This window comes from Chlorocebus sabaeus, chromosome 2 (assembly GCF_047675955.1).
Source record: "Chlorocebus sabaeus isolate Y175 chromosome 2, mChlSab1.0.hap1, whole genome shotgun sequence".
Taxonomy (NCBI): Eukaryota; Metazoa; Chordata; class Mammalia; order Primates; family Cercopithecidae; genus Chlorocebus; species Chlorocebus sabaeus.
The window spans coordinates 68,561,666-68,582,226 of record NC_132905.1 but is presented as its reverse complement, the minus strand read 5'-3'; the positions used below and the strand labels follow the sequence as shown (position 1 = coordinate 68,582,226).

Sequence of the window (20,561 nt, the reverse complement as noted above, 5' to 3'; positions counted from 1 at the left end):
TGGGCGCCTGTAGTCCCAGCTACTCCGGAGGCTGAGGCAGGAGAATGGCATGAAGCCAGGAGGTGGAGCTTGCCAAGATGAGCCACGATCATGCCACTGCACTTCAGCCTGGGCGACAGAGCGAGACTCCGTCTCAAATAAAAAAAAAAAAAAGCTCCCTCTGGGTATCCTGTGGGAGTGGATATCATGTGGGAGTGGATTGGAGGAGGGATAGAGAGGAACACTGCATTGACTCCGCTTCCAGCTGTCTAAGGATGTTGACGTTTCTACCTAGCCTTCTACTTTATCTTTGCGATGAGGACAATATGGTTTACTTTGTGAGGTCTCAGGAATGGTTTGAGATGAATGGCAATTTGTATAAACTTTCTGGAGTTCTCTGAGGAAAAGAGAACCCCATAAAATTCTTACTATTGATCAAATGAAAAAGCAGTGTAAAATAAAGATCAAGAATTATTTAGCTTTATAAACAAGTTAATTGAGGTTATGAATATAGGTTTCTATAGGAGAGATTTTCTGTTTCCTTTTTTAGTGAAAGAAATCTTAAATGTATGGGAATGAATCCTTAAAATAGCAGGCTTTTGCACTGTCTGTAGAAGCTGCCCTCTTTGACGAAGATCTGTTTTGTAAAATGCTGCTGTTGTCTGTCCAATCTGGAGTTTTAATTAGTATCAAAGGGAGGGAAATCCTGCAGTAATTGTAACCTTACATTACTTCTTAGTTCAATTAGTTTTAAACCACAGTCATTATCTGTTATCTTTAGTTGTTTTGATCTTGGTAGATGAAGTGATATTACAATTGTGATCTGGTAATTTAAAAAATAACATGTTTTTTCCTACTACAAAAGGAATACATGTTTATTGAAGAAAACTTTCAAAAACATGTATAAGGAAAGAAGACTAAAAGCCTACCAAGATCTTACCATCCAGTGATAATAACTGTTAATACCCTGTGAAGGTCAACATGCTCAAATTACCCAGCAGGTGCCTGTTGTGAAGCTGCTCAGCCTGGGAGACTTGAAGGCATGTTAGGGACCAGGAGCACTGAAGGTGGCAGGACAGTCCAGGGCCAGTCAACCTAGACCTTTGTGGTTCTGGGAGGGTATATCCTGGTGTTACTGCACCTTCTAGTTATTTAGGAGAATGAGTTAGGAGAATGTGGGTTTAATATGAAATCTTCTGATTTTTATGTGGGCCACACTTTTTTTTTTGTTAACGCACTGGGGTTCAAAGCATACCTGAGGGCTGGATTCAGTCTTTGTTGCCTTGCCGGTTTGTAACCTCAGGTACATACAGTTTTGTAGCCTGTGTTTTTCACTTAATGTGTTGTATTTGCAGCCTTTTTTTTGCCACATCATCATATATGTAATCAGTCACTTATTGCTAGACCTATAGATTCTTTGTCTTTTTGCTTTTTAATAAAGACAGGTGAAATTCTTGGACCAAAAGATGTTTGTAAAGCCTTTGCAGCATACTGCCTTCAGATGCATTCCCCCTGTCATGTAAAAGGTACCTGTTTCCTGTTCTCTTACCAGGACTGGGTAAAACCATCTCCAAAAACATCTTAGCCAATTTTATTGGTTTTAACTTGCATTATTTTCTGTATTACCAATGAGTGTGAATGATTATTAAATGCCTATTGGCCTCATACAAATTTATTTGGTAACCAGCCTGCCTTGCTGGAACTCTAAGTTCCAGCAATGTTTTGGTCTTGGTTTCAATGCTTCTCAATCTTTGTGATTGTAGATAATATTAGTACTGTGTTAATAGCAATAATTAGTACTAATTGTAGGCATCGTTCCCCAAAACTGAGGGCATCAGTATCTTTGGCACAACTATAATCCACTTAAAGTACTGTGACTGGGAAGTTCTTTTTTGTTTTTGTTTTTTTTGACACAGTCATGTTTTGTTGCCCAGGCTGGAGCACAGTGGCGCAGTCTTGGCTCACTGCGACCTCCGCCTCCCGGGTTCAAGTGATTCTCCTGCCTCAGCCTCCCGAGTAGCTGGGACTGCAGGCATATGCCACCATACCCAGCTAATTTTTGTATTTTCAGTAGAGATGGGGTTTCGCCATGTTGGCCAGGCTGGTCTCAAACTCCTCACTTCAGGTAAGGAGGATCTGCCCTCCTCGGCCTCCCAAAGCACTGGGATTACAGTCATGAGCCACCATACCCAGCCGTGATTGGGAAGTTCTGAGTGTAATTAGTTGTTCAGTGAATGTTTGAGCACATACTGTATGTACCTGGCATTGCTCTAGGTGAGTGGCCTTGAACCAAGACATAATCTCAGCCCTCTAAGACTTTTATGCTTTTTTAAAAAATTATCTTGGGTTTTTCAAATAGACCATAATGTTTATAAAGGACCATTTTCATTCCTAGAATTTATAATTTATTTTTAACTTATATTTCTTTCTTTTTTTTGAGATGATGTGTTGTTATATTGCCCAGGATGGTGTTGAACTCCTGGGCTCAAGCAGTTCTCCTGTTGCAGCCTCCCAAAGTGCTGAGATTATAGACGTGAGCCACTATAAGTTGTATTTGTTTATTGGCATAGAACTTCTAAAACAGTGATAAATGCTTGTTACCCTTTAATTAATCCTTCCTTCCTTCCTTCCTTCGTCTCTTTTTTTTTTTCTCTTTTCTGTCTTTTCTTTCTCTCTTTTGTCTCACTCTGTCACCCAGGCTGAGTGCAGTGGCATGACCGTGGCTCACTGCATCCTCAACCTTCCAGGTTCAAGCAATCCTTCCACCTCAGCCTCCCAAGTAGCTTTGACTACAGCCACGGACCACGACACCTGGCTAATTTTGCATTTTTTTTTTTTTTTTTTTTTTTTTTGGTGGAGGTGATCTCACTGTATTGCCTAGGCTAGTCTCAGACTTCTGGACTCAAGTGGCCCTTTCGCCTCAGCCTCCCCAGATGCTGGGATTACAGGCATGAGCCACTGCACCTGGCCTTTGATTTTTTAAATTCACTTTAATTATCTTAAATTCTGTTATACTCTAGTCTCTTAGCAAGAGTCTAGAATCGACGTGAGTTGTTAGTTCCATATTTGGATTATGAGACAAGGTATAAAGCTGGGACTGTGTGATGGGAACCTTTGGAATGTATGTCTGACCCAACACAGATCCCTTAACTGCCCATCAACCTACACATCCAATTTCTTCCTACCTCCTTCTCCCCACAAAAGACATAATACATTGAACTTGGGTTGGGCACCTGACCAACCTGGCCCAATCAGTGTTCGTTCCTTCCCTGGAAATTTGAAACTAGGCTCAGTAGAGAAGGAGTTGTTCTTAATATGCTCAAGGACCCTAAGTAAAGGATTGGGAGTTATAAGCAGTTATGTTCTGCTGTCTGGGGACCAAGAAAGATGATTTATGGATGGGGAGAATAAAGCAACTGTCTAGAGAGAAGCAGAAAGAGAGCACTACTTGACTCTCTGGCAGTGTTAAGCCACTTTCTTCCAGTCTGTTCTTGATCCAGCTGCATTCTTGTTCTTGAGTTCTTAAGGTTACCTCCTTCCTTTTGATTTAGGTAGCTGGGGTTTCTATTACTGTGAACTAAACATTCTCCTCATTCTTAGCACCATTCTGTTTTTATACTACCTTATCTCATTTTTTTTTTTCACTCTGTCTAGGGATGTTGTGAATTTGTTATTATTTTCTCCATATAATAACATCAACAATTAAGGACAGCAAGAAACATGGAAGTACCAAAATTTAATCTAGTTCAGATAATCACAATTTGATTGGAAAGGCCGTTTTACAAATGTGGACTCTGGCGCTGACCTGTTTTAAACCGATGTAGATCTCTAGCTGAGGGAAAACAGGAAGGAAGAAATTTTGAAGTTACTTTTAAATGTGTAGAATTTCAGTGGTGTCATTTCCTTTCACATACGTATAAAATGTTGACCTCATGCAAAAACCAGTACTAGGGACATTGACAGTGTACAGTATTGGGTGCATCTGTATAGGGGATGAGTCTGAAGTCTGTTCAAGTGTGTAGCCACTGAAACAAGATTTTTTTTTTTTTTTTTTTTTTTTTTTGAGGCAGAGTCTCACTCTGTCACCCAGGCTGGAGTGTGCAGTGGTGTAATCTTGGCTCACTGCATCCTCTACCTCCTGAGTTCAAACAGTCCCCCCACCTCAGCCCCCAGAGTAGGTAGGATTACAGGCATCACCATGCCTGGCTAATTTTTTTTATTTTTTATTTTTAGTAGAGGTGGGGTTTTGCCATGTTGGCTAGGCTGGTCTTGAACTCCTGACCCCAAGTGATCCACCCGCTTTGACCTCCCAAAGTGCTGGGATTACAGGCGTGAGCCACCGTGCCAGGTCTTGAAACAAGACTCTTAAGTGTGCTATCTAAATACCAAGAAATTGAATCACAGAATAGTTTACCTGGGGCTGGGCTTAGTTTTTAGATTAGCCTTCTGTGTCATAGTGATGTCATATATCGGGAATCCTTAACTTAAAAAAGACTCGGTGATAAGTTTGAGTAGTCCACTATCTAAATGCAGTTGGGTGGGGAGGTGGAAAAAGTGATAGGGAGAGAAAAAAAGGATTGTAGGAGAGAGAAGGAAGAAAAAGGAAGGTTGCTTTATTGCCACAGTTTTCTTTATTCATAATTGTATTTGTATGAGGTTTTTCATTTGCAAGTGGAAGAACCACAGCATTAAAATATATTGACTCACATACCTGTCAAGTCCAAGGATTCTGATTGGCCTGGCATGATTGCGTGTCTGAACCCATGATATGACCAAGGGAAATGTGTACTCTCATTGGCTCTCCTGGACCTTGGGTCTACCTTTTCCCCCAATTGGTGAGATCAGTGCCTAAACTCCTAGAATTAACAGAAAGGGGAAAAGAGAAGTAGGATCTGTTATGAGGAGAAAAAAATGCTAGGCAGGCAAAACAGATGGCCTTTACTCAGTATGTGATCAGTGTCATACAAATTAATAATTAATAATTGAAGTTACTTTTAAATCTTGTAGAATTTCAGTGGTGTCATTTCCTTTCACATAAATATAAAATGTTGACCTCATGCAAAAACCAATACTAGGGACATTCACAGTGTACAGTATTGTGTGCATCTGTATAGGGAGTGAGTCTGAAGTCTCTTCAAGTGTGTAGCCACTGAAACAAGATTTTTTTTTTTGAGACAGGGTCTCACTCTGTCACGCAGGCTGGAGTGTGCGGTGGTGCGATCTTGGCTCACTGTATCCTCTACCTCCTAGGTTCAAACAATCCCCGCACCTCATCCCCCAGAATAGGTAGGTCAGTTCTGTGGCCTGCCACTTGTTTCATTCATTCATTCATTCATTCATTCATTCATTTGACAGAGTCTCGCTCTCTCGCCCAGGTTGGAGTGCAATGGCATGATCTCCGCTCACTGCAACCTCCGCCTACCAGGTTCAAACAATTCTCCTGCCTGGGCTTCCCAAGTAGCTGGGATTACAGGCGCCTGCCACCACGCCCGGCTAATTTTTTGCATTTTTAGCATTTTTAGCATTTTTGGTAGAGACAGGGTTTCATCATGTTGGCCAGGCTGGTCTCGAGCTCCTGACCTCAGGTGATCCACCTGCCTTGGCCTCCCAAAGTGCTGGGATTACCGGCGTGAGCCGCCGCGTCCGGCCTTTTTTTAATTTTTAGATTCAGAAGGTATATGCACAGGTTTGCTATGTACGTTTATTTCATGATGCTGAGGTTTGCCAGTTGCCCAAGTAGTGAACATAGCACCAGATAGGTAGTTTTTCAACCCCTGCCCCATTTTGGAATCCCCAGTGTTGATTGTTCTTAATTTTGTGTCAGTGTGTACGCAGTGTTTAGTTCCTACTTATAAGTGAGAACATGCAGTATTTGGTTTTCTGCAGAAGCTTTCTTGACCTTCTCCTTTTATCTCTGATTGTCAGTTTCCTCCTAGTTTCATTTCTTTCCATAAGCAGCTGTGACCTCAGCATGGGTCATTTCAGCTATTTCCTTGCCCTGTTGCTCTGTTACATTTAGGACTTCCCAATTCCCCTTGAGGGCTTCTTATCCTTAAAATGTTGCTGTCACTAAGGCTTTTCATACCCTCTTTTGACCTTTCCCTGGTCTTCCACAACAGTCATTTTCACTCTGTTGTCTGTCTATACCTGGAGCAGTGTCTTTTTTCTAACCCTGCATCATGTAATGGTGATGTTCTGATAGGTGATTTTGTCATTGTGCAAACATCATAAAGTGTATGGTTGACCTTTGGACAAGGGAGGGATTAAGGGTGTTGATCCCCAACACAGTCAAATCCACATATAAGCAGAGCTCGGTGGCCCTTGCCTGTAATCCCAGCACTTTGGGAGGTCATGGCGAGAAGGTTGCTTGAGGCCAGGAGTTTGAGACCATCCAAGCAACAAAGTGAGACTCCCATCTCTACAAAAATTTTAAAAATTAGCTGGGCGTGGTGGTGTACTCTTGTAAGTCCCAGCTACTAGGGAGACTGAGGCAGGAGGATTGCTTGAGCCCAGGAATTTGAGGTTATAGTGACCTGTGATTGGCCCAGTGCACTCCAGCGTGGGCAGCAGAGCCAGATTCTGTCTTAAAAAAAAAATCATATACCCTTTTTGACTCCCCAGAAACGTAACTACTAATGACCTATTGTTGACCAGAAGCCTTACTGGTAACATAGTTGATGAACACATACTTTGTATGCTATATGTATTATATACTCCATTCTTACAGTAAGCTAGAGAAAGGAAAATAGTATTAAGAAAATTATAAGGAAGAGAAAATATATTTACTACTCATTAAGTGGAATTGGGTCATCATAACATTCTTCATCCTCATTGTCTTCACATTGAGTAGGCTGTGGAAGAGGAGGAAGGGTTGGTCTTACTGTCTCAGCGGTGACAAAGGTAGAAGAAAATCTGAATCTGAGTGGACCCACAGAGTTAAAATTCGTGTTATTCAAGGGTAAACTATTTACACAAACATAGTTGGTATAGCCTACTATACACCTAGGTTATATGTATAGCCTATTTTGTTGCTAGGTTGCAAACCACTACAGCCTGTTACTATACTGAATACTGTAGGCAGCTGTAACACAAGTATTTACAGCAGTATTTGTGTATCAAGACATATCTAAACATAGAAAAGGTACAGTAAAAATATGCTGTTAAAATCTTATGGGACCACGATTGTATATGCAGTCCGTCATTGACTCAGATGTCACTGGCTACATGACTACCTACTGGATCCATTGGGCACTTAAAAATTCAACACGTCTAGAACATTGCTCACCTGCCACCTTTCTTCTAACCAACCTCTTCCTCTGTATATCCCATCTTGGTGAATGATACTATTATCCTTTTGTTCATTGTTTCAGCAGTTATTTAATGATTACTTTCTGCGTGTCAGATAGTCTGTTGTATAATTTTATATCATTTTATTCCTGATTCCTAGGACATAGCTTCCAAAATCTTTGGAATTTCCTGAGCAGGGGGAGTGTCTTGTAATTCATAATGAGCCCTTTTGGATCTGCTCTGAGTTCATGCTAATGAAATGGCTCCTGGGGATGAGGGGCTGGACAGCCTCAGAATGGGGGCTGTTCCGGAGGAAGCAGTCAGGAAACTGCTGGATTGGAGGGTTGGAACTTTCAGCCCTCCACCACCACCAGTTCCAGGGAAGAGAGAGGGACTGGAGATTGAGTTCAGTCACGTGGTCAGTGATCTACTCAGTCGTGCCTATGCCATGAAATTGCAAATGAAAACCCTGAAACTGTGAGGTTCAGAGAGCTTCTGGGTTGGTGAACCCATGATGTGCAGAAAGGTGGGTGCCTGTGTTGCCCAGAGGAGAGGGCATGGGAACTCTGTATTTCCCCTCCCCCATACTTCGGGCTGTGAGTCTCTTCCATTTGGCTGTTCCTGAGTTGCATAGAGCTTTTCCATGTTCGGTGAGTTGTTCTAGTCAATTACTGAACTCAAAGTGGAGTTATGGGAACCCCTAAATTTGTAGTCAGCCTGGCAGAAGTGCTGGTAGCCTGGGGATATGCAAGACTTGAGGCTGGCATCTGAAGTGGGGAAGTCTTGTGGGACCAAGCCCTTAACTTGAGGAGTCTGCACTAACTCCAGTGGTTTCAGAATTGAAATGAATGGTAGGACACCCAGTTAGTGTTGGAGAACATTTTTAGAACTCAGTCTGCCTATAGTGTTTTTGTATATTGTGTCTATATACAGTATAGACTTAGTACCTGCCCTTAAGCTAGATAGGTGAACAAGCAATTATAATTTAGCTGTGTAAGCTATTCATGGACTAAGTCAGCAGCCTGTACTTTTTTTTTTTTTTTTTTTTTTTGAGATAAAATCTTGCTGTGTCACCCAGGCTGGAGTGCAGTGGGATGATCATGGCTAACTGCAGCCTCAACCTCCCAGGCTCAGGCAGTCCTCTCACTTCAACCTCCCAAGTGGCTAGGACCACAGGTGTACACCACCACACCTGGCTAATTAAAAAAGAAATTTGTAGAGATGGGATCTCATTATGTTGCCCAGGCTGGTCTCAGACTCCTGGACTCAAGCAGTGCTCCTGCCTCATCCTCCCAAAGTGCTGGGATTAGAGGTGTGAGCCACTGCACCCAGCCTGGATTCTATCTGATGCTGAAGTTGGTGGTTTGATTCTGTCAATTCAGCCTCTGAAAGATTGTTCAAATTCACCCTTTCTAGCCCCACTGCTCTGGTCTTAGTCCAGGCCTTTGTATATTTTTTTCACTTTACTACTTTGCTCTTAATGGTTGCTGCTTCCTGACTTGTCTGGCTTCTCTATTCCACTTCATTTTACACTCACACGTTGCCAAAATGATCTTCGTTATGTGCTGTTCCCACAATAAGATCTTTCCCTGTGCATTTATCTCCTAAGGTGGTGGACCTCAAGCCTTTTGATATCAGAACCCTTGTGTCCTCTTAAGCAATTTGAGGACCCCAAGGAACTTTTCTTCATGTGGATCTTTGTCTATCATTATCTGCCAGATTAGAAATTAAAACTGAGACATTTATGTTTAAAATAGCTATAATAAACCTATTATATGTTAACATAAATAACGTTTTTATGAAAACCGTTCACAAAACAAAAAAATTTAGTGAAAAATGGCCTTGTTTTACATTTTTTGCAGATCTCTTTCATGCCTGACTGAATAAAAGATGGCTGAATTCCATAACTGCTCCTGTAGTCAGTTTGTTGTGAAACGTTGTTTTGGTTGAAATAGTTGAAGAAAATCTGGCTTTATACAGATATGTAGTTGGAAAGAACAGGAGTCTTTTGGTGGCGTTTCCAGAAAATTGTGGTTATTTTGTGATACCAAAACTTGACACTGGGTAGTTTCTTAAGGATTGGTTGCAGTACAGAATCTGAAGTCATATGAATGAGCTTTTTATCCTCTGTGACAATAACATCTGCTGATCTATCCTGTACTTTGAATGACTATTTTACCCCTGTTTGATTTGACCAATACATACAACATCATGCATTGGTCATTTGGAAAATACTGGGTCACTGAGTTATATAGATCTTACAAATGTTGACACATTTCATTAAACAATATCATAAAATCGCATTTGTTATTATCACCACCCATCTTATTAGACAATTCTTTAAATGTTGAGAAGCAGACTAGCTCTTAATGGCAGATACAAGTTTCCCAAAATTGGAATTTTCACCCCAAACTCAAATTTTATCATTAACAGCAAATACTGTCAGTTTTTTTCTTGCAGCCTCAGGCTTGCTTTATTTTTGAGAAACTGTGCCAAATACCCAGATCTGAATAATTATAGTTTCTGTTTTGTTTTGCCAAATAAAAATCGGGTTCCAGTAAAAAAAAAAAATGGCTAGTTTAGCTCACGACTCATATGATTGCACAGCGATTTTCTTGGACATTGTTGTTTGGTGTACCACATAAATATGAGTATCTAGTTATACAAATATTAAGCATGTGTACTCAAGGGCTGAGATTTAATAAAGTAATAATTTTTCTTTTTTTTTTTGAGACAGAGTCTTGCTCTGTGGCCCAGGCTGGAGTGCAGTGGCCGGATCTCAGCTCACTGCAAGCTCTGCCTCCTGGGTTCACGCCATTCTCCTCCCTCAGCCTCCCGAGTAGCTGGGACTACAGGCACCCGCCACCTCACCCGGCTAGTTTTTTGTATTTTTTAGTAGAGACGGGGTTTCACCGTGTTAGCCAGGATGGTCTCGATCTCCTGACCTCGTGATCCGCCCGTCTCGGCCTCCCAAAGTGCTGGGATTACAGGCTTGAGCCACCGTGCCCGGCCTAAAGTAATAATTTTTCATGATTAATCAGAGACATCCTGTTGTAAAGCTGACTTTTTTTTTTTTTTAATGTGAATGTTTGGCAGTGAAGAATCCAATGACCACACTGGTACAGTTTGGTGCCACTGCTAAGGTGGGAGCAGTTTTACCCACCATTGCTTTTGTATCAGTGTAAATGAAATTACAGTGAAAAAGAGCAGTTCTTGTCTGAGTACCATCGTGATGATATGGTTTGGCTGTGTCCCCACTCAAATCTCATCTTGAAATGTAGCTCCCATAATTCCATGCGTTATGGGAGGGACCTGACGGGAGATAATTGAATCATGGGGGCGATTCTCCCGTACTGTTCCTGTGGTAGTGAATAAGTCCTAGGAGATCTGATGGTTTTCTAAGGGGTTTCCCCTTTCACTTGGTTCTCATCTCTCTCTTGCAGCCACCATGTAAGAGAGGCCTTTTGCCTTCCACCATGATTATGAGGCCTCCCCAGCCACCTGTAACTGTTTGAGTCCATTAAACCTCTTTTTCTTTATAAATTACCCAGTCTCCGTGAAAATGAACTAATACACATAAGAATTTTGACCATCTGAACGCCCGTGAAAGGGTCTTAGGACCCCCAGGGATCCACAGACCATAGAAAATTGCTGCCTTGTAGGATAAAATCTAAACCTTTTTACTCACAGTCTATAGTGCATTATGCTGTATCCCTGTTGACCTTCCCCTTTTCCTCTTCTATTTCTCTTCTATCTGGACCTCACCATTCCCCACTTTGGCTACCTGCACCTCAGAATGTTCTTTTGTCATGTCAGCTTTACAATTTATTTCCCTTCTGCCTCCCCCGATCTGTCCCTTACTTATCCTTTAGGCCTAACTGGGTGTTACTGAAGTGAAAATACCCATACCTGCCGCAGCTATGAGTCATTTTCCCTTTGATTTCCAGCACTGAACCTTTGGCTCTACTTCTTTCCATCTGTTTTCTAGGGACCTCTGATTTAAAGTTCCGAATTTACAAATCCCATCATAACAGGAAAGCATTTTACATCCCTCTTGTGACTTAAACTTAATTTGTACTAATATTTTTCATTTTGAACCTTCTTATACCTAACTAAATGAAACACTTGAGCAAATAGGTGATGGGATATTGCCTTTTTTGGAGTCTTCTGTTCTATCAGAAATGGCATTTTAGGTAGGTCTAGCCCAGGGAAAAAACTGATTTCTTTTAACAGTTATTTCAATGATACCCATTTTCCTAATCAGGAAGATTTCTTGGTATTGTCTAGGTACTGGGTTTTATGCTGCTGAGTTCATCAGTTAAATGGCCTTTAGATAAAGGACAGGTTGGAGTTGTGCTCAGCTCATATAGAATGTGCTTTAGAAGGACTACTGCTATTATCTGACCCACACTGCCCCTCATGCCACACATGCTCCTGCATGTACACAGGATGAGTACTGAGTGCCTGTCATGGTGCAGGGATTCTGCAGGTCTTTCACATATGCCATCGAAAATTTGTTTTTCACAAATTTTGTGAGCTAGATGGCAAGATCCTTGTGTTACAGATGAGGACCTCAAATTTGCTGCCATTTGTGTAATGAAAACATAAATGGAATAACGAGTAGCCGAACTTAAATAAAAAATCATTGACTTACCACATAAATAATAGTATTATGACATTATAAACAAGGTTGGGTATAAATGAGCTTTTATCAGTATAGACACATCTCAGGCATTAGTCTACCTTGTAATTCTAGAAGGAGCAGGAATTATTTATAGAGCACTGTTTTGGATATATACTGAAATTCCTTCTAATGTCTCATAACTCTTCAGGCAGCTGTAGCAATTGCTGGATATACCAGGAAGTTATTCCTGTAATTACTGCTCAGAAACGAACTATGTAAACTCTAGCATTATGTTCATACTGGTTTTATTATAAGATATCTTACCTTTTAGATTTCTTCTTACGAGATCTGTTTTCTTTTTAGATTTAGTTTACAAAGCCATTAACTGTTATAAAATTATACTGTAAATTATAAGCTTTAGTTAGATGGGCCGTTAAGCCCTAGCTTTGCTGGGAACTGTAACCTTTTATGATTGCAGTCAAAATGTAATCCAGACGCTCTTAGTAATAGACCACTGAGTCAGAATATCCTGAATGTTGTTTTGTAGGTTCAAAATGTTAGAACATCTCTGAATCGGGATGATAAAATGATATTCACCCATCTGATTTTGGGCTTACTTCTTTGTGACATACCTAACCTGATTAAAGAAGCAAATTCTAAAACCAAGAGTTACTTAGAAGATTTTGTAGACAGTGGGGTTGGAACTTGAAAATGACCCGTCAGCTATGTAGATACTAGCATTTTCTTAAAAAGTCCTCAGTGAGGCAGGTGGACAAGGTTGAGAGACAGGCAGCATAGCCAAGGGATTCTGGAGCCAAGCTGCTCAGCTACTGTCTTAGCCCACTTTGTGTTGCTGTCACAGAATACTTGAGGCTAGGTAATTTATAAAGAAAAAAGGTTTATTTGGCTCACAATTCTGGTGGCTAGGAAGGTCAAGATTGAGCATCTGGTGAGGTCTTCAGGTTGCTTCCACTTAGTGTGGACTCCTGAATGTGATGTGGATGTGAAGAAACTGGAATCCTCATACATCGTTGGTGTGAATGTAGCACGGTACGGCTGCTGTGCTAAGGGGAGCTAGAGAGTGCAGAGGTCACATGATGAGAGAGAGAGGCAGCAGGAGCGGGATGGGAAGGGGCCAGGTTCTTAACAGCCAGCTCATGTGAGAACTAAGAGTGAGAACTCACTCACTCTTGGGGAGGGCCTTGATCTATTTGTGAAGGATCCACCCCAGGATCTGAAAACACCTCCCTTTAAGCCCCACCTCCCTGCGCTGCCACAATGGGGACCGAATTTCAACCTGAGATTTGGTGGGGACAAGTAGCAGTTACTAACTGTGTAACCGTAAGCAAGCTATTTAACTTTTGTGTGCCTCAGTTTCCTCATCTATAGAATGAGGTAGATCACAGTTCCTATCTCATAAGATTGTTGTGAGGATGCTAAAACAGCACAGTGCCTCACTAAATAGTAAACACTGTATAAGAAATGACTGTTACTATCTTACCATCTGTAATCCAAGCCTGGAATTTATAATTTAAGACACAAATGAAGTTATTATATGCAGTTTTGTTACCAGTTGATGATATGACCTCTCTTAATTTCTCAATTGCTCTTTCCATCATTTGGAAGCTTCGTCATTTGTTTTAAGCTTTGAAGAGATAAGAGGAAAAGATGCATGATAGGCTTAAATTGCTCTCATCTACTTATAAAAAATAATTAGAAATAACACGGCTGGGCACAGTGGCTCATGACTGTAATCCCAGCACTTTGGGAGGCCGAGGCGGCTGGATCATGAGGTCAGGAGTTTGAGATCAGCCTGGCCAACATGGTGAAACCCTGTCTCTACCAAAAATACAAAAATTAGCTGGACATGGTGGCGGGCACCTGTAATCCTAGCTACTCGGGAGGCTGAGGCAGGAGAATTGCTTGAATCCGGGAGGTGGAGGTTGCAGTGAGCTAAGGCTGCACCATTGCACTACAGCCTGGGTGACAGAATGAGACTCTGTCTCAAAAAAAAAAAAAAAGAAAAGAAAAAAAATTAGACATAATGCAAGATAATGTCATTAAAAAGTGGGCAAAGACCTGAGTAGGCATTTTTCCAAAGAAGATATCCAAATGGTCAACCAGTACATGAACAGATAGATACTCAAAATTGTTAGTCATTAGGGAAATGGAAATCAAAACTATGAGAATACCACTTTACAACCATTAGTATGGCTATTTTTTTTTTTTATTAAAGATAACAAGTATTGGTAAGGATGTGAAGAAAGTAGAATCCTCATATATTGCTAGTGTGAATGTAGCATGGTGCCACAGCTGTGTAAAATAATTTTTCAGCTCCTCAATTAGATAAATACAGAGTTATAAGGCTTAGCAATTCCATTCCTAGCTATACACCAAAATAAAACAGGTGTTCAAACAAAAACTTGTACATAATGTTCATAGCAGCAGTATTTACTATAGTCAAAAGTTGGAAACACCCCAAATGTCCATCAACTTTTGTGCATCAGTGGACAATGTGGCGTATTCATATAATGGAATATGATTCAGCCATAAAAAGAAATGAATGACACATGGTACAGTATAGATGTACCTTGAAAGCATGTACAATAAACATTAAAACATGTATAATATAGATGTACCTTGAAAACATGCTAAGTGAAAGAAGGCAATATACTGTATGGTTCCTTTTTTTTTTTTTTTTGTGAGAGGGAGGCTTGCTTTGTTGCCCAGGCTGGAGTGCAGTGGCATGATCTCAGCTCACTGCAACTTCTGCCTCCCAGGTTCAAGCTATTCTTGTGCCTGAGCCTCCCAAGTAGCTGGAATTACAGGCGCCCACTGCCATGCCCAGCTAATTTTTTTCATTTTTAGTAGAGACAGGGTTTCACCATCTTGGCCAGGCTGGTTTCAAACTTCTGACCTCGAGTGATCTACCTACCTTGGCCTTCCAAAGTGCTGGGATTACAGGTTTGAGCCACTGCGCCTGGCCTGTATGGTTCCATTTATATGAAATACCCAGAATAGGCAAATCTGTGGAGACAGAAAGCAGATGAGTAGCTGGGGCAGAGCATGGAATTTCTATTTGGGGTGATGAAAATGTTCTGGAACTAGATACTGGTGGTGGTTGCACAACATCATGATTGTCTGAGTTGTCACTGAATTGCATACTTTAAAATCAGTACAATGGCCAATTTTATGTTATTTGTATTATGCTGCAATTTAAAAAAAATAATAATTCGGCATGACATTTATTCCAAGATTACGTTAGTTGTAATTTTGCCAAAATACTTTCTTAAACCATTTTATTGTAATTTTAAGCTAAGATCATTTGCACTTTATAGATAGTTCGATGAAATGTATCATAGTTGTTTTATTATCTTGCAAATCTAGAAAAGGTGAAAAATGAAAGCCATGAGAGTTTTAAATATGTCTTCGCTTTGTGCAGATATTCTCAAAGGGTATTGTGGAGCCCCTGGGGCTCCTTATGACCTTTTCAGAGGGTCTGCAGGTTCAGGTTATTTTCATAATAATTGTTGAGAGTTATTTGCTTTTTAAAATTTTATTATTTATTTATTTATTTATTTAGAGATGGGGCTTTGCTCTGTCCCCAGCCTGGAGTGCAATGGTGCAATCACAGCTCACTGCAGCCTCGACTTCTGGGCACAAGTGATCCTCCTGCCTCTTAGCCTCCGAGCTGGGACTCTGGGGAGGCATTGTTTTACGTTTACATGTCACCATGCCTGGCTAGTTTTTTTATTTTTCATAGAGATGGGGTTTTGCCACATGTTGCCTAGGCTGGTCTTGAACTCCTGGACTCAAGTGATCCACCCGCCCCATCTCGGCCTCCCAAATTCTGAGATTACAGGCATAAGCCACCACACCCAGCCTATTTGGTTTTTTTTACTCTCTTCTCTTCACAGGTGTACAGTGTAGTTTTCCAAACGCTATATAATATATGATGGTGTAGTCTCTTTGTTGGCTAATGGTCTATGCACTTGTATATATGTCTGAGGGTTTTTTTTTTTTTTTTTTAAACAATTCTCTAAGGTAAGCTCTTTGGGATCCTCAGTAATTTTTAAGTGTATAAAAGAGTCCAGAAGCCAAAAAGTTTGAGAACAAAATGTCTTGGCCGATGTATGTGCCAATAATGAAAAAGAATATACGAACTGCTTGTATTATATATCTTTGAAAATAGAAGGAAGACAAATTGTAAGCCTCTTTTGACTGTTTAGCTTTTATCATCTTTACTGCTCAGAGGTTACTATATTTGGAACCAAAGCGTTCTTTTTGGGACGTGGTAGGTTTCCAGTTTTAAAAAAGGATGTCAGGTATTGGTTAAATCTGTAGTTTTGAATTTTCTAATCCAGCAGCTCTGTGGAGTAGTTCTGATACTTGGATTTTATAGCCAGGGCACAAAATGGTTAAGTAACTTATCTGTGATCTGACAGCTAGTAAGTGGCAGATCTGGTGTTTGGATCCATGAAGGCTGTTTCCTGAGTCTGCGCTGTTCACAGTATGCGATCTGTATAATACCTCTCCTTATGTACATTGTATAATAATAACTCCCTGGGAATGTATGTGTGAAGTTCCCATTTGGAAGGCTGGCATCATAGTACTGCACTGATAGTGGTGGCAGTGATTGTGAGGTGGGTTGGGTTCTGGAGCCTAAGGCAGGGGCTCCAGCAAGCAGATGGTTGGAGGAGAGATAGGGAGCAAGGATAGGAGGATGGGCCGCTATAGGGGCCAGACCTCCTGCCCAGGATATTTCTGGTCCCGTCTGAAAATTGGACCTTTCCTTCCTAGAGATTGGCTCCACTTACGGCTTTATAATAGGACCTCTTCCCCTTCTGGAGCCCTTTGGAACAAGATGCATTTTCACAGTTTTCTCCCAGCCTCTTTACTTGAGTCTAGCACTTACTGCCTTTGAACTTCTCTGAGGGTTTTACTACCAACTAGAAATGAAAGAAAAAGTTGAAGAGGGAGGTGGTATTCAAAAGATAAGTGGTACAAATTGGAGTCTTTAGGATTCATATTATTAAAACACAATTTGTCAGCCTCCCTAAGAGGGTCACATCACTGTGGTGTGGGCTCCAAGGCATGTCATCACTAAGGTTAGGATGGGCTCTCTGCCATGAGGAGTAAGCCGGTGCCTCCAGCTACGAGCTAGAAACAGGGAGTGTTGCCAAGAGATCTGCACTGGGGCTGAAAGAGGTCTCCCCCCTACTTCCCTTTTGCTCTTCTTACTATCAGTCTTCACTACCGCAGATCACTTTCTAGGTCCACAACCCTTGCTGGGTAAAGTGGGAAGCAGGATGGGGACTGGCAGGGCTCCAGGCAGTTTGCATGAAGGAGCGGCTCCATTGGTATTAAAGATTAGGCCTTCTGGTACTTTCTTCTCCACTTGTACTTTGAGTTAAAGGCTCTTACCTCAAGAGATTTTCTTTACTCTGTGGCCATATCTGTAACTGTCCTTAACTCTGTGCATGGGAGCCCCAAACCTTCCCAGTGGAACGGTGCAAACTCAGAGCCTTGCAGGTCAGTGACCCCGCACTTGGCACAGGAATTCCAGGGAAATGTGTGAAAGGGCAGTAGGTGGCTCCTCCTTCCTGCTGCTTTGAAAACCTCTGACCTAAAAGGGTTTTGAAGCTGAATATTTGAAGAAAATGTGTATGGGTCTGTAGAGATGCCTAGGCGGCTGAAGGGGGTATGGCGAGTGGATGGCCTCCCTCAGGGCTCCTTTCCACCTGTGGCGGACACAGGTTCAAGACTCCTGTCCAAACCTTCTGGTTTGTCTATGTATTCCAGAAGCAGAGAGAGAAGAAGGTATTTTATTTTTTGAGGCAGTCTTACTCTGTTGCCCAGGCTGGAGTGCAGTGGCGCGATCTCTGCACACTGTAGTCTCCTCCTCCTGAGTTCAAGCCATTCTCCTGCCTCAGCCACCTGAGTAGCTGGGGTTACAGGTGTGCACCACCACACCTGGCTAATTTTTGTATTTTTAGTAGAGATGGGGTTTCACCACATTGGCTAGGCTGATCTTGAACTCCTGGCCCTAAGTGATCCACCTGTCTCAGCCTCCCAAAATGCTAGGATTACAGGCGTGAGCCACCGTGCCTGGCCCAAACTGGTATTATATCTGCATGCAAAAGGGTAACTGTGCCAATACTTTTTTCATTTAAGTTTTTATATGTTTGTGGGTAGAAAACATCGGTTTTTTTTTTGTTTTTTTTTTTAATCTCAGAAAATGACATGTGTTGGTGTTGAGATCTCTCTTGAGTGGCTTCATCATTTATTCATGTGCCCAGCCTGAAAGCTTATACTTTATTCTGAATTCCTTCCTCCCCCTTACACCTGATTTAATTGTGCACTATTGATCTGGCTTAGTTCTGGAACTTCCCTCACTCTCACTCAGGTGTTGCCCTAGCCTCATACCTGCTCTGTCTCCAGCCAGTTTTGCCCTCTCCATATCTTTTTCCATTAGAGCAGTAGTTGTCAAACTTTTTTATTAAAACTGAGAGGCCAGGTGCAGTGGCTCATGCCTATAATCCCAACAGTTTGAGAAGCCCAGGTGGTAGGATCACGTGAGCCCAGGAGTTCAAAACCAGCTTGGGCAACATAGTGAGACCTTGCCTCTACCAAAATGTAAAAAAATTAGCCAGGAGTGGTGACACGTGCCTGTGGTTCCAGCTATGTGGGAGGCTGAGGTGGGAGGATTGCTTCAGCCCAGGAGTTGGAGGCTGGAGTGAGTCGTGATTGCATCATGACACTCTAGCCTGGATTATAGAGCAAGACACTGTCTCAGAAAACAAAACCAAATCGGAGAAATTACTTATTCCCTAATTTATGATTTGGTTATTTATTTAAAATGAAAAATAAACCCATTTCAAGTTAGTATGCATAGCTTTTTAATGAAAATCGCTTTTTTTTCAAAACAACAACAGTAAAATGTAGTCCGAAGACTGGCCATGGTTCACCTGTGTGTTGCAGACCTTAATGTCTGGCTGGACAGAAGGGTTTCTCATCCAGGGCATACATGCATGAGTCATCACAGTCAGGTCTCAACCCTGTCAGACGACACTCTCTTTTTGTGGTAAGTCTTTGGTAATACTTCCTTTATTCTTGTGAAATATAGTCATCTCAGAATTCAAATAAATTCATGCAACCTACCGACACATAATTTCAAAAACATCAATGTAATGCCCTACTTTTTTTATAATGAAAAAAATGAATGTAACATAATAACATGATAGTAGTTCAGTGTGTCAGTGCTGTCTCAGCTACACTAGATCACATGCTCCCTAGGTCAGGTGCACTGAGAATGCGGTGGCTGCAAATGCACACTGGTAGGGGTACATTACTTGGTGATTCAAATATCAATAAGGGCATTAGAGGTAATGACATGTTCTCTGAAGCTGTGAGCAACTTTTGGTAAAATACAAAACAGTCTTTTGATGTATGTGGTAATTATATTCCTAGCAGATTGAATATGTAGTAAAACTTGCAAAAAGTCTTTTGTGATTCTCTGTGAAATGGAATTAGGTTTTAGGTTCAGATAATTACACATGGGATTTTTCCCTACATGAATATCTAGAGAAACATTCAAAAGTCATATGAGACAATTCCTTATATGGGACTATTCTGCATAGCCTGTTAAATAAATGCCGGTGGTGCCTCCCAGCAAATGAGATCACCAAAAATACCCCCACAGATTTTCAAACATCTATTAGGGAATGGTGCATACCTATTAAGAACCACTGATAAATGAAATCTTGGCTGTTTTTTTTCTTTCTTTCTTTTGTTTGTTTGTTTGTTTGTTTGTTTTGAGATGGAGTTTTGATCTTGTCACCCAGGCTGGATTGCAGTGGTGATATTGACTCCCCGCAACCCCTGCCTCCCAGGTTCAAGTGATTCTCCTGCCTCAGCCTCCTGAGTAGCTGGGATTACAGGCGCCAGCCACCACGCCCGACTAATTTTGTATTTTTAGTAGAGATGGGTTTCACCACATTGGTCAGGCTGGTCTCAATCTCCTGACCTCAGTGCTGGGATTACAAGCGTGAGCCACTGTGCCTGGCCTGTTTTGTTTTTTTAAGTTGAATGATAATTTAAAAAATAACTTAACAATACAGCCTGACCAACATGGTGAAACCCCATCTCTACTAAAAATACAAAAATTGGCAGGCATGGTGGCGTGCGCTTGTAATCTGAACTACTCAGGAGGCTGATGCAGGAGAATCACTTGAGTGAGGTTGCAGTGAGCCAAGATTGCACCATTGCACTCCAGTCTGGGCAACAGAGCAAGACTCTGTCTCAAAAAATAAATAACTTACAATAATAATTACTTGAATCTCACCATTAATCAGTGTTAATATTTTGTTGTGTATCCTTCTTGTCCTCTTTTGTACATTGTAGTTTTTTTTCCATTCAAAAATGGGATCATTTGAAATTTAAAAAGAATCGATGTCTTGGCCGGACACAGTGACTCACGCCTGTAATTCCTAGCACTTTGGAAGGTCAACGTGGGCCGATCACCTGAGGTTGGGAGTTCAAGACCAGCCTGACCAACATGAAAAAACTCTGTCTCCTACTAAAAATACAAAATTAGCCAGCGTGGTGGCCCATGCCTGTAATCCCAGCTACTTGGGAGGCTGAGGCAGGAGAATTGCTTAAACCTGGGAGG

The 20,561-nt window shown here is 41.4% G+C and overlaps 1 protein-coding gene across 6 annotated transcripts in view; it reads left to right on the top strand.

Annotated features, from left to right (window-relative positions):
• ITSN1 (intersectin 1) overlaps nt 1-20,561 on the top strand; it is a 246,702-nt gene that overhangs the window by 8,706 nt on the left and 217,435 nt on the right. Inside the window, exon 2 of one of the 6 annotated variants that reach the window (XM_073009637.1) lies at nt 18,826-18,974. The exons of the other annotated variants lie outside the window; for them this stretch is intronic. The gene's annotated coding sequence lies outside the window, so the exon portion shown is untranslated. The remainder of the gene's footprint in view (nt 1-18,825; nt 18,975-20,561) is intronic. 6 annotated transcript variants of the gene reach the window in all.